General features: G+C 38.5%; 1 protein-coding gene across 7 annotated transcripts in view; it reads left to right on the top strand.

Annotated features, from left to right (window-relative positions):
* Window positions 1-18,813, top strand: part of PDE4D (phosphodiesterase 4D) — a 1,455,129-nt gene that overhangs the window by 495,142 nt on the left and 941,174 nt on the right. The gene's annotated exons all lie outside the window — the stretch shown is intronic.

The raw sequence follows: 18,813 nt of genomic DNA, 5'->3' as shown, positions 1-18,813 counted from the left end.
CATATATCTTATAGAGTTTCTCACAGATTGGATTTTGCTGATTGTGTCCCTATGGTGTTGTTCAACATAGTCACCTGTCTCTTAAATTTTCTATAATTAGTAGTTAAATCTAAAGACTTGATAAATGACTTACATTTCATTATTGGGGGGGCATAAATATATTTTGAAATTTAGCTTTTCCTCAAATTTTTATTTAGTAGAGACATGAGACATTAGCCATAGCTATTTTTACTGCTTTGAGTGTTGTTTTACCACATCTAATTCTTTTTTCATAGTCTTAACATTTCTCCTTAGATTTCTTAAATTGTTTTTTCTTCTTGTGCCTCCTCTTTGTCCTTTCTTGTCTCTTTGAGTCTTTTCCTTCCTATTTACCCTAACATTTCCTGCTAGTATTGTGGAGAGAGGGAGGAGCAGAGTGATAGGAGACAAGGGGATGTGTGGGGACCGCAAGTCAGGGAAGTGATCACACCTTTTGTCTCAGAGTGCAGTAATGTTCACTAGTTGCTTCTTTGGTTTTAAAAATTGTACGTCATATGAAATTGGTTTTAAATGTGGGTGATTTAGGTAACCCTAAGATAACAATCTAAGATACTCATTATATTTCCTTCTAGTTTGTTAGTTTGTGTGTGTGTGTGTGTGTATGTGTGTGAGAGAGAGACAGAGAGAGACAGAGAGAGACAGAGACATTTTGAGAACATGCATATATATATCCAATTGGCTCTTACTTTTTTTCATTTGACAGAATACTATCTAAATTTCTTCAGTAAATTCCTTTTAGAAGCTACTTAGTATTACATAGATGTATTTTTAAGGCAATTTCCTCATACCTGGACAATATTTGGTTGTCTCAATGTTTTTAGCATTAATCATGTTACCAATATCTTTATTAAAAACTTAGAGCTGCATTGCTAAGAACCTCCTTCGGTTAATTTCCAGAGAAGTGGTATAACTAGGCTAAAGGGCTTGAATGACTTTTAATGCTATTAATGCACACTTCAAACTGACTTTTCAGAAAGTTTCTTTTGTATTATCTCCTCTAATTTTAGATGTAAGCACTAGATTTTCATAGCTATTGTGAATAGTGCTGCTGTGAACATCAGTATACAAATATCTTCTTGAGATCTTGTTTTCAGTTCTTTCAGATAGATACTCAAAAGTTGGATTGTTAGGTCATAAGATAGTTCTTTTTTAACTATTTCTTGGGAATTTCACTCGTGTGAAATTTAAGAAACAAAGCAGATGAACATATGGGATGGGGGAGAAAAAAAAAGAGAGAGGGAAACAAACCATGAAAGAGTCTTAAATAAAGAGAACAAACTGAGGGTTAATGGAGGGAGGGGGGTGGGGGATGGGCTAGATGGGGGATGGGTATTAAGGTAGGCAGTTGTTATGACGAGCACTTGGTATTGTATGTAAGTGATGAATCACTGAATTCTGTTCCTGAAACCAGTATTGTACCATATGTTAACAAACTAGAATTTAAATAAAATTTTTAACACAAAATAATTGTTTAGTGGAAACTCCATACTATTTTCTGAAGCAGTTATACCATTTTACTATCCCTGGAATAGTGCAGGTTTTCTTTCTGCATTTTTTCCAACACTTGTTTTGATTTTGTTTTTGTTTTTGTTTTTGTTTTTTTTTGATAGTAGTCACCCTAATGCATGTGAGGTAAATTATCATTGTGATTTTGGTTTGTATTTTCCCAATGATTAGTGATGTTGAACATCATTACATTTGCTTAGTGTCCATTTGCATATTATCTTTGGAGAAATGTTTATTCAGGTTATTTGTTCATTTTTATGTGAGTCATTTGACTTTTGTTGAGTTTTAGATGTTTATATAATTTGGATATTAACCTCTTATCAGATACATTATTTGAAAATATTCTGATTTTCATTTTGCATCTTCTATAGGTCTTTTCTTTGTGGTGGCCATAGGGATTATATAAGACATTTTATACTTACAGGTATCTATTTTAAACTGATAGTTTGCATCATACACAGAAATGATACTCCTTTCATCCTCCTCACTTTATTGGTTTTACAGGTTATATATTTTTATACTTTGTATCCTTTAACATAGGTTTATAGTTTTTTATGCTTCAATATTTCAAATTGTGTACTGGAATTTGAAACAATTTATGTACCACAGAATTCTGTATTTGTCTAAATATTTATTTTTATATTTTACCAGAAAACTTCATATCTTCATATGACTTTGTGCTGCTGTCTAGTGTCCTTTTGCTTCAACTTAAAGGACTCCCTTTAATAATTCTTCTAAGGCAGATCTAGTGATTATGAACTCCCTTAGATTTTGTTTATCTGGGAAGTTCTTTATAGCTGCTTCATTTTGAGGGACAATTTTGCTGACTATGGCATTCTTGGTTCGCAGTGTTTTTCTTTCCGCACTTTGACTATATCATCCCACTGTCTTTTGGCCTGTGATATTTCTGCTGAGAAATTCACTGGCAATCTTATAGAGACTCTTTTTTATGTGATGAGTCACTTTTCTCTTGCTGCTTCCAAGATTTTCTCTTTGTCTTTGACTTTTCACTACTTATTTAATGTGTCTTGAGGCTTCTTTGAGTTTCAGTCTTTTTTGTTCTTAAATTTGAATGTTCATTTCCTTCCTTGGTATTGGGAAATTTTCGAACATTATTTCTTCAAATAAGCTCTCTGCCCCTTTCTCCCTTTCTTCTTGTTCTGGACTCTCATAATTTACATATAAACCCCTTAGGGTTTTCTCACTTTTAAAATTCTTTTTTCTTTTTTTCTTCTGACTTCATAATTTCAAATGACTTGTCTTTAAGTTCATTGATTCTTTGTTCTGCTTAAGTTTGATGTTGATTTCCTCTAGTGAATTGTCCAATTCAGGTATTGCATTTTTCAGTTCCAGAATTATTGTTTAATTCTTTTCTTTCCTTCCCCTGCTAACAAAATAGGATCTGTTTCCTTGTTCAAGGTCATCCAGGAAAGGTACAATGCTATTTACAAAAAGTTGATTGAATCCTGTAGTTTCAGACTTTCTTTTTGATGAGAATATATGGTAGAATATTGCTGAATGAGAATTTTCTATTCCTTTTATGAATTTTTTACAAGTTTTGATGAATGAGTTATAGGGGATGGTTTTAAAAAGACTTCAGTAATTTCTGTGTTTTCTAATCAATTTGAAATCACAGCCTATATTGGTATTATGTTCTGCGGATGTTAGAGATCTATCTGGTATCTTTGTGTTAACCTGGGGTGGAAATTATCATTTTCATATGGAATTCATTTTTGCAAGAGTGCTTTTATCAGTTTACAACTATCCATTTGAAAATGGATTATTTATTAACAATTTCATGGAGACATAGCAGTACAATATACATAGAAAAATGTCTACTGTTTGTATATAGTCCTTTTGAACTATATGATTTTCAATTTATTGTAATAGTAACCTATTAAATTGTATTTTAATCCTTAAAGCATTGGCTCAGTTTTCAAAAATTTTCTTGATTATACTGCAAATTCAGACACAGGGAAAGTATTTTTTCAGAACTTAATTTTGGAAGAAATGAATAATACAGGAAAAAGGAATGTAACATTGGAAGTGATACACATCTTCAGCTTGGTTTGTTTTTCTCCTGAAAATCTATGCAACTGTTTAACATTCCAACTTTTACAGAGCTTTGCCTAGCATAGGTACTCTGGAAACATGGAGTGCCTAAAATCTTTAATGTTTATTTAAAAAGTTAGGTGAAAATACATATTCTAACGAATATATATTTGAAAGAAATTTCAAATGTAGAGATATACAAAAGCAATTTGAATGATTAACATTTTGGAATTTTAAGAGAAATTCCTTTTTATATGTTGCAGCCACTAAGCTATTTTGTTGTTATATATTTTATTGTTGTCTTGAGAATTTAAAGGGATACTGTAAATCTAGCATTTAGCTCAGAATAAGACTATATTAATAAAGAATGTTTCTGCTGCGAATGATTGAAATCCAATTTAAGTTAGCTAAAGCAAACAAAGGCAGTGTTTGCTTTCAGTCACAGGGAAATAAAGAGATGGGGTTGGTCTTTAGCTCACATAAATTAAGGGAATCAAATTGCCAAAAGAACCTCCTATGTATCTTGTTCATCTTGTTCCCCTGAGGCTTAGCTTCATTCTATCCTATCACAGGCCAATTTCTTCTAATGGTTGGGAGACATGACACAGATTCTTCCAGAGTTCATTTTGCCTTTCACCATCAATGGTTAGGAACAGGTTTCCATGCCTCCAGTTCAGCAATATATGAATGTCCAAAAGGGTTTTGTTTCTCCCTCCTTGGGTCACAAGTGCATGCTTATAACTATGGTGTGGGAGGATTTAGATTGGTAACCCTAGCTGAACCACACAGTTCAGAGCAGGGGAACTATAGTAGTCCCAGGAGGAGCAGAGAGGTATAGTCTTAAGGAGGACAAAGCAGCCACATTAAGGAGTGATACAAAGTGTCACTGAAAAGTGAATGTTAAATAGATGTCAAATTTCTGTTATAGCAGAAGTCATAAAGTTTGGGAGTCCTTGAATTAACAAAATGGGGATGATAAATGACTTCATTAGATAGGGAAAGAAGTGAAGGGAGAAATCCCAGCCATCACAGTCATTCCTGCCTCTCCTTTCATAATTCAAAATTTGCCCCAAAAGGAAGGACAAGAGAACATATATGATAGAGATAGAATAAAGGTACTCAAAGATATCTGTGTCCTAAATCCTCACAACATGTGAATATGTTTCTTTTTTTTAATGTTTATTTTTGAGAGAAAGAGAGAGAGTGACAGAGTGTGAACAGAGCGTGAACAGGGAGAAAGAGGGAGGCACAGAATTCAAAGCAGGTTCCAGGCTCTTAGCTGTCAGCACAGAACCCAACATGGAGCTCAAAATCACAGACTGCGAGATCATGACCTGAGCTGAAGTCAGATGCTTAACTGACTAAGCCACCCAGGAGCCCCTACAACATGTGAATATGTTTCTTACATTGCAAAAGGTAACAGTTTTGCAATGAAATATAAATTCATATTTATATGAATACCTATAAACACAACACTATTAATACCAATGTCTAATGCTGTTTTCTCATTTCCTACTTTCTTCTTTTTAAATGTTTATTTATCTTTGAGAGTGAGAGAGACAGAGCATGAGCAAGGAGAGGGCAGAGAGAGAGGGAGACACAGAATCTGAAGCAGGCTCCAGACTTTGAGCTGTCAGCACAGAACCTGATGCAGGGTTCAAGCCCATAAACTGTGAGATCATGACCTGAGCTGAAGTCAGATGCTCAACTGGCTGAGCCACCCAGATGTTCCCCTCATTTCCTACTTTCTTGACGTTGAAGGAATAGAGTCAGGTTTATCTATTTTCTTCACTGATTCTTCCAACAAGGTTTATTTAGCATATGTTTTATCCCAGGCACTGGCTGCGTGCTGGAGGCATTCCTGTCCTTCCAGATGTGTCCAAGCTATGTGTCCATTCTTGACCCAATGATGGGGCTCTCCCTGGTCACATGAAACATTAGAAATCTATAGAGAAGATAAAATAAATTGTTATGAAGGAGTTGGGAATGAGACAGGCCATCTGTGTCCTTGTCTTTGAAGGCTTTTATTGGTGAATATTCACTGCAGGAATGAAAGCTAAGATACTCTAGGCACCTAGTATAAGATGCTGATACTTAGTCTGAGCCCAATCATGAGACATGACATTTATGATGTCAGATGATCTATTGCTGATCTGGGGGAAACTGACAAATTCTGAGAATGAGTACGGGTTATTGGAAAGACCTGAGATGGAACAGGAACTCACAAATGGCTATCTCAGGCTGCTGTAAACGTCCCAATAAACGTGATGAAGGGACTAGACACATAAATCATTTCACTATAGTTGGCAGACTGATGTCTGACTTAAGGTAATAAAAGGTTGAGTTATTTGTTTTCATAGTCTTGGATAATATTTTAAACATGTTGAGGAGGAGGTCACTGACAGAAAAAATGACCATCAATTGACCCGCTAGTCAGATCTAGGCAGTTGGAGGTTTCTCCTCCATGCCCCTGTCCTTAGAATGTATGTTCTGCCCACCATTCCCACAGTGGAAGGTATTTTCAAGGACATAACATTGAGGGAACAATGTGTTGTTAAGACTCTCAGTTGTGACTGAACCCAGCTAAGACCTCTTTATAAACTTTTAAGATTCTTGTGGCTGGATAAAGAGATCTACTTTTTTTGCAGCCACCCAAGACAAGACTTTTATGTAAGTTCCCTTGCTTATTAAACCTTCCATTTGCCAATCTGGAGTAGACTCTTTGGTCTTTCCTTACTCTCTGTGTACAAGGGACAGTTTCAAGTTTCACCCAGGAAGCTCCTGAGGTTTTGAAGCAATAATTAGCAAAGCAGCCAGAAGACTCAATAAATGGGTCTTAGGAAGGAGGCATCTATAGGGGAAATCTTAAGTTGGTCATCAATCTTTGTTTGGGGAGAACTGGCCCATATTTAGATGTTTGTGGGCTACCACATGAATATGGGAATACCCTAAAAATGCTCTATGGTTTGGCATACTTGTTTGAGGACTCATGCATAGTGCTCTGCATCAGTGAAGGGAAATGACTGGGTGCCACAGTGGTCCAGTCCCTATGGTGGATATTTCATTTGGTCAATGATCCCAATTAGGGGCTGAAGCTCCTGTTAGCAAGTCAGAAGAATTGCTGAGGTAAGAGAAGGACATTCAGGTGTGTACTACTCTGCTAGCTTTGGGGCTGGAGGACAAGGTGGGAGAGCAGGATGATAAGTTGGAGTCCTTGAGGTTCCATTTTGCAAAACTGAGGTGGGGCACAAGCTGCTTAGAATTAAGGTCTTAGCACTTGTGACAAAATCTGGTTAGGATGCTAAAATATGGAATTAATAGAAAAGTGAGAGGAGCAAGGAGGAGGATGTTGTGGCAAGTGACAATGAAACCGACCGAAAACCCCATGTGTCTGACCCCTAATGCTAAGAACAGCAACAACCCTAGCTACAACTCCAGCTAGCAGGGCAACCCTTAGTTCAGGAAACATTCATGATGAGAGAGCATGCCCACTGAGCTTATTGATAGAGCTGCCAAGTTTCAGCAAAAGGCCAGGGGAAGTATCCAGGCATGGTTTGTAGGGCTATGAGACTGGGGGAGGGTGTGCAGGGGATAGCTTCTGGAGTTCTCTGACTAAGCAGGAGGCAGAGAAAATGAGCAAAATCATCATATACCCTTTTCTCCAGCAGCAGCTCCTTCCTGGTGTTTGGGGTGTTTAAGGAACTCACTTCCTTACAGATATAATTGTTCTTGTCTACAGGCATTCTTGACCCAATGATGGGGCTCTCCCTGGTCACACGAAACATTAGAAATCTATAGAGAAGATAAAATAAATTGTTATGAAGGAGCTGGGAATGAGACAGGCCATCTGTGTCCTTGTCTTTGAAGGCTTTTATTGGTGAATATTCACTGCAGGAATGAAAGCTAAGATACTCTAGGCACCTAGTATGAGATGCTGATACTTAGTCTGAGCCTAATCACGAGACATGACATTTATGATGTCAGATGATCTATTGCTGATCTGGGGAAAACTGACAAATTCTGAGAATGAGTACAGGTTATTGGAAAGACCTGAGATGGAACAGGAACTCACAAATGGCTATCTCAGGCTGCTGTAAAGGTCTCAGTAAACGTAATCCAGAAATAATATGGTTTAACCACATGCTGCTGGGAGTGCACCTACCATCCCTGATGCTCTGTCTGCTTGAGCAGAGGCCTCAGGGGTACATTCCTATCTATGTAGGTGAATCACAAGGCCCAGATAAAAGATGAAAGCCAATATTACATCCAGGTGAGGGCCATTAGAGACAATTGGAGCCTCCCATGGAGCTCCTCACTGGTCTTTCAGAAATATGAGTGATTGCTCCAGTTGATACTGGAGCTGAGTGTACTCTGATACATGGTGACCCTCAGAAATCTTCTGCCCCCTCAGTGCCATCAGTGGTTATGGGGGACAAATGGCTAGGGTGAGGAAGTTCCTTTTGACACTGTAAATTGGGTATTCACACCTGTAAGAATATGAGATTTTTATCTCTCTAATACGAGGGAACATATTGGCTATTAACATCCTACAAAGCCAAATCTATAACCTCTGTTGGTGAATTATGTCTCTGGGTTAGAATAATAAAACCTGTGCTGAAGGGAAACACCAAGGAAGAACCAGTCAACCCCTGTGAAGAGTGGTAACAGTCACACAATATAAATTGAGTGGGTGGCATAAGGAAATAGGACAAACTATTCAAGAGCTGCATTGAGAGGGTATTGTATTCCTTGCCCATAGTGCTTCCAACAGTCTGGTATGGATGATAAAAAAGCCAGATGGCTCATGGTAGATGACCATGACCTACGCAGAATTGGACAATGTGGTACTCCCTCATCTATGGGGCTATGCCCAACATTGCCATTATCTTAGATACTTGGGCCACAGTCCTGGGAGTGTATCATGCTGTACTCGACTGAGCAAATTCTTTTTTTCAGTGTACTCCTGGCCACCGAGTCATAATATCAATATATCTCTGTATGGCAGGGGCAACAGTGGACCTTTAAAGTGTTTTTCCAAAGCTATCTGTGTGGTGCCACAATATGTCATGGGATGGTAGCTTGAGATCTGTCTCTTTTCTCCTTCCCCACATTTGAAAAATGGGTTCTTTACACTTATGATGATATCGTGTTAAGATGTGAAGACTTGCCTCTGCTGCAGGACCTCTGCAGATTTTGCTGGAACATCTGCAAGGGAGAGGATGAGCAGCGAACCCACAGAAAATTTAAGGCCCAGACACTGCTGTAAAGTTTTGGGAATTGTGTTGTTGGGTAAGTTGCACATTGTCCCAAAAGCTGTGATTAATGAGGTATGAGTGTATCCTACTCCTAAGAACCTGAAAAATATTTTGTATGGATTTTGTGGTTTCATAGGACTTTTATTCCTCACCTGGCACAGTGATTCTGTCCCTCAGATTGCCTGATAAAGAAAGGGCACATATGTTACTGGTGATCAGAGCACCAAGCTGCCTTTGAGAATACAAAAGTACTAGTGAAGTAGATTAAAGCTCTGGGCATCTCCCAAGCAAAGATACCATTTGAATTAGATATGTCTGTGACTCCAGAAGGTGTGGGTTTGACACTGTGGCAGAGACAACAAGAAGAGAGAGTGTCCCCTGGATTTTGGTCCCACTTCTGAAGGCAACAGAAATAGCCCCATAGAGCAACAGCTCCTAGGATTGTATGCAGTACTCCTCTAGGTTGAGCCTCTCATGAAGAAAAAGTATATCATGGTGAGAAATCCCTTTCTTCTTAAGGGGTGGGTTGATAATATGTCCTATCCACCCACCTTTGCCATGGTTCAAACTCCCACAGTGAGTAAGTGGCAAGACTTTTTGCAACAGAATGATACCTGGACTGATAGCTCGCTCTCACTAGAAATATGTGTGCTCCTAGGTCCAGTGGAGTATGTGGATCCTTCAAATGCCTCTACCCCTATTCTTGTGATGGCCAATAAAAAGGGGTTGGGGGAAATTCTGCTAATGCCTGATATAAAGATGGACAACCCACCCACATGTGCTACAGTAACTATTCAGCCCAACACTGACACCATCTGGATGAAAACAGGAACAAGTCCAGAAGCCAGTGGGCTAAACTAATAGTGATTTGGCTGGTGATCACTTATGATCCCTAACCTTTAACCCTTTGCACAAGCAGTTGGGCTATTATAAAGGGATTAACCCTACAGGATGGACAGTGGGAAGCCAAGAAGTAGATGATTATGATTAAGCCCTTTTAGGGTCAGGTTATGTGGAAAGACATTTGGGCTCTTCTACAAGAGCCTGTGGTAGTATTCAAGGTCTTTCACCTTATGGCTCAAGGCAATGACAACCCCTGGCAATCCGGAAGCTGATGCCCTAGCTTAGGGTACAAACTTTAGCAACTTGACCCTTTAGTAGATATAGCGGATTGAGTCATAGAAAGAGCGGCCACTATAGCACCGGGGTGGGATTGCATTTTGCCAAGGATGTCAGATTACCTTTGGAATACAGCAACTTAGTTATGCACTAACACCTTGTCCTGTGTGTCCTAGATAATGCCTAAGGCAACTGCCAATGAATGTTGAACCATGCACAGAAGTTCCCATTCAGTGAGGGATTGGCGAAGTGATTATATTGGCTGCCTCCTCCAAGAAAAGGTTTTCATTATGCGTTGGTTGTGTGGACACTGTGTCTAGCCTAACCCAAGCTTTCCTCTGCTGCTGTACAAACCAGGATGTCAGTATTAGGGGATTAGAGAAGCTCAGTGGATACCATCATTGAATAGACAGTTATCAGGGGTCACTTTTCCAAGGTGATGATGTGGAACATGATACTGAATAGAGGTTCAACCCCCAGCAGTACAGTTGGTATAAAGGGAAAATGGAATATTAAAGCAGCAATTAAATTACTAACTGGTAAAACCACTTTGGGTGGATTAAAGTACTGTCCCAGGCTTTAAAACATTTGAATTACCAACTGTAGGGCCTATTGCCCCATCTGCCTGATGGGGACCCTTGTGAAAACACCTAATACTGTACATTTATGACAGTTGTGGGAGACAGCTATTGCCCTGACTCTCATCAAGGATCAACATTCTGTGCTGCTAAGGACAGCAGCCCTCATCATGCCTGACAAAGGTGTATTCTACTGGAATTTGCAATGGAATATCCTACAAGGATGGGTGAGTTGCTCTGACCTTTGAGTGAGGAGGAGCTACATAAGATCAACTGGTACCCCCATTGTCCTGCTGCAAGCTGAATCTCTTGAAATGCATTATAATGAGAATGGAACACATACCATTTAAAGAAATAAAAAGATGGAAATCCTGGCTTGGTGCATCCTGTTCCTAGTCTATTTCTTCTTACCTAACAGTGCTGTCTTCCGCTGGCCTACATGTAGGGTAAGCACAACCATTTCAAATTCCTGAAGCTGCAGCCACATTAACATCTAATGATCAGGGCACAAATGTAATTCTTATACAAGGTGAATATTTTCCCATACAATTTCCTACTAAATATCTGTCTTTTCAACCTTGCACTTTTGTTTCTTTGGATGTCTGGTCACAAGATGGACACCTGATGGAAATACGTTCCTTCTATTGGCCCACTTGTATGCCTGGCAGAGGAATCAACCCAACTTTTGGGTATGTGGGCAACTGCCCCTCTCTAGCTTGTTAGGATTATTATGGTGGGTATAGCCACTCTAGAACAGGGATTGAAGGGACTTAAAGCAGTATATTAAGGAAGAACAACCTAGGTTTCTTACTTATAATTCATCTGATATTGCTAATACTGATCCAAAATCCTGGCCTGTGGCACACATTATCAATAACACTGGGCATGGGTATTCTTTTTGTTAATCATTCAAACTGTATAGACAGCCTATCAGACTCTTGACTGGAAGGGTCCTAAAAACACCACCATCAAAGCCATGGATGCCTGTACTCAGATTTGGGATAGGTTCATTTGGCTTACCCCAGTTTAGGGACATTAGGCACCCCTACGTTGGGAAAAGAAATAGCACTCTACACAGAATCAGCCCAATTATTTCAGGGATATGGGATGGGTATTACCAAAGCTGTGTAGTTACTCTGTCACATTAAAGGATAGTGACTGGTTTGGCACTGACTAATCATGCAGCAAAGGTGTTTTTGGATATCCCTCATTGGGACCCAATGGTTGTATGGCGCAATCTTTGTGGCTTCCACGTTAGTGGTTGGGCTGCTGCACACTGGTTTTCCCTGGCCACAGGGGATAATCCACACCACAGTAACAAAAATTGCCAACCTCTGTCTCCTCCAGGCCAGATGGGCACATTCTGTTTTCCACCTGTATGATCATTTGGCTGCTGTCTTTGTCCTCTCCATTGGCCCAGAAGACATTATATAACACACATAAAAGCCCTTATTAAATTTACCAAATATGACTTAAATGATGGTCACAAGGTCTGTTTTTTGTGAACACTGAACTATCTCTAATGAGGAAAGCTGTCCTCCAAAATAGAATGGGCATTATTACTGCCTACTAAGGAGGCACCTGTGCCATTATCTAAACAAAATCTGTGTTTATATCTGATTGGCCTACCAATGTATCATCTTTATTAAATCACATGAGGACACAAGTAAATGCTCTGAGTGATCAGACCCCCAGTAGAGCACTTAATATATCAGTGGTTTGGATAATGGGACTCTTGACAGAAAAACTTATTTTGGGAATCATCTTAATGTGTGTCTTCTCTTGGACGTGCCAAATTGCTGCTATGTGATCTGCCCCCAGTGCAGCTGCCGCCAAAAGGCTGCCTCCCTCAGGGGGGAACCCCTTAATGACTGCTCAGAGCTCATTGTGGAAGAGGGTGTGAGAGGTTATGACAGCCACCCCACCGGTGCAGTGTCCCAGGAGGTCATGGGGAGGTAGTGACCTCCAGCTGACCCGCCGGCTGGATCCGGGCACTCAGAGGCTCCTCACCTCCATGGGTCCTGGGACTGTACCTTCCACACATGCTTTCCACAGCAGGAGCTGACTTTAAGGGCGCAACCTTGAGGGAGCAATGTGCTGTTGACAACTTCGGGGTGTCTGTGACCGAGCTCAGGTGAGGCGTCTGCATAAACTCAAGATTGTGGCGGCTGCTGGCAGCGCTCACCACCCACCTCCTGTAACTTCCCGGGCTGGGTCTGCCTGTGTCCTGCTAACTGGGGAGGACCTGTGTCTCCCGCTTCTCTCTCCCTGCCCTCTTTGTGAGTGGGGACAGTTTCAGATTCACTCAGGAAGCTCCTGAGGTTTTCAACCAGCAGTATGTCAGATGTGGAGAAAGACTGTGGAAAGAGAGTACCTTAGGGCATTGCTAAGATGTAAGAGACAGAGGATCCCCCAAGCAAACATTTTGGGGAAGTAGAATCATAGAGCTCAGTTTGCCTCAGAAAGTCTGAGTTTTCTACTTGCGTTAGAAACCTCTTTCACTCGCAAAAGTGTCACCCTACCTCTGTATCCAAAGGGCCCTAACTTCTGTGCAGCTGTCATTCTACTGGCTATTGTCTATTTATCTTTCTCCCTAAATGAATGTCAGCACTTAAGGGAGAGGAAGTGCCTCACTCAACTGTATTTCCAGCTCCCTACACAAACATGGAAGGTAGTAGAGACTTCATCAGTTCTTAATTCAAGAATTTAACTAGGAAAGGATGATGTCATGATTAAGTTAAATTGAACTCAAAGAATAGAGATGTGATTCTACATATAACACTAGCTGTAATAAGGAAACCCCCAATTTTAATGGCTTCCCAGATGGAAAAATTATGTGTGGCTCATGTAGCCCACATTAAATGTTTTTGATTGTCAAGTGACTCTCCCGTGAAGAGGGATTTAGGAACCGTGACTTCCATCTTTTGTCTCCACCATCTTCAGTATATGGCAAGAGATTACAGATGGTGAGACAAAGGAAGGGTTATTCTCACAGTTTTTATGGGCCGGATGTGAAAGTGGCATACATTTCCTTGGCTTGTGTAAACTGTTGCATGTCATATAACACCATCGATACCTCTACAACTACCTGCAACCCAGTCTAGAAATGTGATGTAGCTGTGTGCCCAGAAAGAAACATTCTGTCCTCCAATGCCACTGTGTATACATTTTATGGTAATTTCTCTTTAGAAAACTTCATTTTTATATACACAAATGAAACAAATATCAAAAACTATGAGATTATCAGCAATCATAGCAATTTATTTAACACCAGTTATGTGTAGGTCCCCATTCTTAGGGCTTTGCAAACTGATTTGCCATCTACTTTGGGATGGAAAAAGAGAACAAAGAAATTAAATACTGTGCACAGAAGCTGAAGAAAACAAAGAAGAAAATAATAAAATGATAATAATAACATATTTAATGTTCACTCAGTTATTATAAGTCTTAATTATTATGGGCTTGTTTTCTTTAGGTATGCCTTTCAGAGACATATTTGTCCTATCAGTGAAAAGAATTATTTCAAAGTTATTTTTTAAATCTATTCCAAATAAATTGTTTAATTACCAAAGGGAATTTCATTTTATTACAACTTAACAGGTTTGCATTAAACTCATTCAAACATTGTAGTGTTTTTTCTCTTTTGATATTGTATATCTTAAAGCTAAGTAAGTGATATTTCTGAGTTGAATCAATAACAAGGTAAATATTATTTTATTACTGAGACTTTCGCTATACTTTTTAGTCCCTAAATATTACATTTTTGGTGGAAAATATAAGAGGTGGTAATAAACAAAAATATGAAAATCACCGCCAATACTGTCACTCAGAAAAAGCCATTTTAGAAAATTGGGATATATCTGTCCATAATTTTTCTATGAATACAATATGTTAAATTTTTATTGTTTTGTTTGAGCCTTGTTTTACAAAAATAATATCACTTTGTAATCTGTTTTTCTTAGTCAATGTTATATCATAACCATTATCACATATGCTCGTGCCTTAACAACCTCCTAGTATTTCATAATATGATAAATCAAAATTTATTAAGCCAATCCTTCAATACAACAATTACATCACATCCAGTTGTTCATTATTATACATAAGCTGGAGTGAACATCTTTGTACTTGGATCTTTGCCATTCTTATTGGACTATGTCTAAAATGCAAAATTATTGCTTCCAAGTTTTAGTATGCATAGGAATCATCCTTGAGACTGATTGAGACTCCCAGGCCCTAGTCATAGAGATTCTCATTATGCAGATCTGGAACAGGGCCTGGGAATCTGAAGTTTAACAGGCACTGTCTGTGATTTTCATGCAGGGTGTTTGAGCACCACATTTTAAGAAGTGATTGCTTAGAGATATTATAAATACTATCTTATCCCTTCAGCCTTTGCAAAAATGCCATTTTCCAGCAATAAGATATATGTTGTCCCAGTAGTCAGTTTTACATTGCTTTCCAGAATAAGGCTTGTTCTTTTTATTTTTGAAAGATCATTGATGCACATGGATCTGGAATTTTTAAAAAACCATTTGTCATATTGTTTTTGAATGGAAATGTTAGGATACAGGCATACACTGTTTTATCATTTTTATTGTCAAGATAAAAACACCACTTTATTTTTAATATAGGTTGTTCTCTCAAAAGAGGTTACCTCTTGAGGTGGTTTTATCTAAAAGACAATGTCACAAACATTAAGTCTTTAATCAGATAGCCTGGATTATATAAAGTGTTTTTGCAGTAGCAATGCTATTATCAGAGTGGGCAGTTTAGCACTTATAAAAATATATTAGCTTTGGCCAGTTGCGTTCAGTGTTCAGCTCTGCTAGACTCATCCTTTGTTCTTTTCTGTGTTCATCCTGAAGAAGGGTATCTATACACTTCAGTCATTAACTTCTTGAGAAATGTGTAAGGCGGATTATGACCTGTTAGCAATCCCAGAATGTGGGTTCATTCTGCACTTGTGTCCTTAGATGAACACACAGAACTTCACAAACACACAGAGGCTCACTTTCTCAATCTAAAAGCTAAGAATGGGGGCGCCTGGGTGGCTTGGTGGTTAAGCGTCCGACTTCGGCTCAGGTCATCATCTCGCGGTCCGTGAGTTAGAGCCCCGCATCGGGCTATGTGCTGACAGCTCAGAGCCTGGAGCCTGTTTCAGATTCTGTGTCTCCCTCTCTGTCTGCCCCTCCCCTGTTCATGCTCTGTCTCTCTCTGTCTCAAAAATAAATAAACGTTAAAAAAAATTAAAAAAAAATAAAAGCTAAGAATGTTACATGTATACCTTTTCTCTTTGTTTTCTGTTATCGCCGTCTCCCTAAACATTGATTTTGCCATTGGCTATTTAAAATCAGAGTATTCAAAACTGAAAGTGGTCTTAAGGGTCATTTTGTACAACTTCTCAATTTTATGTCTAAGGAAATTAAAGCCCGACAGCTTCAGTGACTTCTGAACAGCATAAAAGTAATTAATGGCAAAGTTGGGCCAGGAAACTCTATCTCCTGATTTAATCAACAAGGGTTATTATTTTTTTAAATTTTTTTTAACGTTTATTTATTTTTGAGACAGAGAGAGACAGAGCATGAACGGGGGAGGGTCAGAGAGAGGGAGACACAGAATCTGAAACAGGCTCCAGGCTCTGAGCTGTCAGCACATAGCCCGATGCGGGGCTCGAACTCACTGACCGCGAGATCATGACCTGAGCCGAAGTCGGCCGCTTAACCAACTGAGCCACCCAGGCGCCCCAACAAGGGTTATTATTAATAGGCTGTCCTGATTTCAGTTCTGTTGTTGTTGTTGTTGTTGTTACTATTACTATTATTTTAATGAAAATGTGAGGCTTATTAAATTTTGGTCGATGAGTATATATGTTCTTTTCTGGTAGTCTGCACCCTGCCATATCATACTTGTTAGAAGTAGTAAAACATAGTTGTTAGTAGCTGCACCTTTAACTGAAAGAGATTTGGTTTTGGATCTTGATTGTAGGATATTCAACCATCCTAGTTTGGGACTGGGGGGTTTCTGCAGACATGGAACTTACAATGCCAGGCAAACTGGAAGGGTTATCCTACTAATCATATGGCTGAAGGTATGCTGTTTTATAGGTCTCTGTTTCTTTATGTGTAAAATGGGAAAAGTAATACGACCCAACTCAGAAAATTTCAATAAAATTTATATGAGTTGGTATATGTAAAACACAGTACCATTTAATAAGGAGTCAATAAATATTGGTCATTGTTATTATTAAATTTGTTCTCTGTTTTGCTGAGTTATAATTGACATACAGTATATAAGTATATAAGTTTAACAACATTGTGTTTTGACTTACAAATGTGAAATCATGACCACAATAAGTTTAGTTAACAGGCATCATTTCAAATAGATACTAAAAGGAAAAGAAAAAAAAATCCTCGTAATGAACTCTTAGGATTTACTCTCAACAACTTTCATATATATACATATATATATATATATATATATATATATATGTATATATATAGCAATATCAACTAAACTCACCACATTGTACACTATATCCCTAGTACTTACTTATAATTGCAAGTTTGTTCCTTTTGATTGCTTTCATTCAATTTCCTCTCCCTGCACTCCTGCTTCTGGTAACCACAAATCTGACCTCTGTTTTCTATGAGTTTTTTTTTTTTCTCTTAGATTCTACATACAGGTGAGATCATACAGAATTTGTTTTTTTCTGACATATTTCACTTAGCATAATGCTTTCAAGGTGCATCTGTGTTGTTAGAAATGGCAAGACTGCCTCCTTTGTAAGGCCATTATTATTATTAATGTTGTTCTGCAAAGCAAGTAGAGTCCTCAAAGCACAGATTTGCAGAATCTGGATCTTCATATCTAGGTTTGAAACAAATGAACTTTGATTTTAGCTTAGACTTTTTCTTGACCTTCTCATTGCCCTTATTTTATTCTACTTACGCATAAAATTAGATAATAAAATCCATGGGTGAACAGAGTACGCTATTGCCTATCTTTTCACATTTTTCAAGGTCTAAACCAGAAACAGACAAATTCTCTATATAGAAATGATGTGGATAAATAAAGTATCAAAGGCAGTATAGTGCTCTGAAAATATAAAGGAAATTAGCTTGGATTATAATAATACTAGCTGCCATTTTGTTGAGTGCAAACTGCGCTAGTTATTGGTGCTTTAAATACTTCGTATCTCTGGTCCAGACAATAACTTTGAGTGGTAAAAATCATTATCCTCTGTGTTCAAAAGGACAATGGACCTTACTTATCTAAAGGTATTAGTATAATAAGAAGCGCAACAGAAACTCTAAATTAGGGGTGGGCTCTCCAAAGTCAAGTTTTAAAAATGTTGACCTAAGCCGAAGTTGGATGCTTAACCGACTGAACTACCCAGGCACATCTTCAAAGTCAATTATTAAAACACAATTTTTAAGTTTATTTTGAGAGAAAGAGATAGGTAGGGAGAGAGCACAAGTGGGGGAGGAACCAAGAGAAAGGAAGAGAAAAAGAATCCCAAGCAGGCTCCACGCTGTCAGCGCAGAGCCCACTGTGGGCCTTGAGCTCACGAACAGTGAGATCATGACCTGAACCAAAATCAAGAGTCGCATGCTACACTGACTCAGCCACCCAGGTGCCTCCAAAGTCCATTTTTAACATATAATGGACAGCCTAAATTTTGGAAAAGTACTTTGATTCCCAGGGAGAGTTTCTTTACCTGTAAAACTCAGAAGGAAACAAAACTGCTATTTATGATTGTGTATCACATTGCAGGTAGTGAGCAATATACTTTATTATGTTTCTAATAAAGAAACAGAAAACACAGGGAGATTCAGCAGTACTCTAAGAATATGATAGGAGAATGTGGCAACACAAAGACTCTAGAACCCAGCATGTTATCTGGTAACAGTCGGTGATTCTGTCATTCTGAATACATGGATATAATAAACATTGCTCGAGTAGACTTTCCAACCACTGGGAATTGCTCATGGAACATTATATTTTTTCCAACTAGCATCAAAATACTAAGTTTTCTACTTTATTCTAAGCTTGATTTGCCTCTGCATATGTATAATAAGGATCTAATTTGCAAAATTCAGCTATGATCTGCTGGTCTCTCAGCTTTCCTTTTCATGTCCTTTTTTTAATTCCCCTTAAAAAATCTTACTATAAAACTTTGCATAGAATATTTATCCAAGTGACACATAACATGTGAAAATATGTGTTATAACTATGGCCCTAAGTATGAAAAGAAAAAGAAT

Source organism: Felis catus, chromosome A1 (assembly GCF_018350175.1).
Source record: "Felis catus isolate Fca126 chromosome A1, F.catus_Fca126_mat1.0, whole genome shotgun sequence".
NCBI lineage: Eukaryota > Metazoa > Chordata > Mammalia > Carnivora > Felidae > Felis > Felis catus.
The sequence above is the reverse complement of the archived record's forward strand: the minus strand, read 5'-3'. Positions and strand labels throughout refer to the sequence as shown.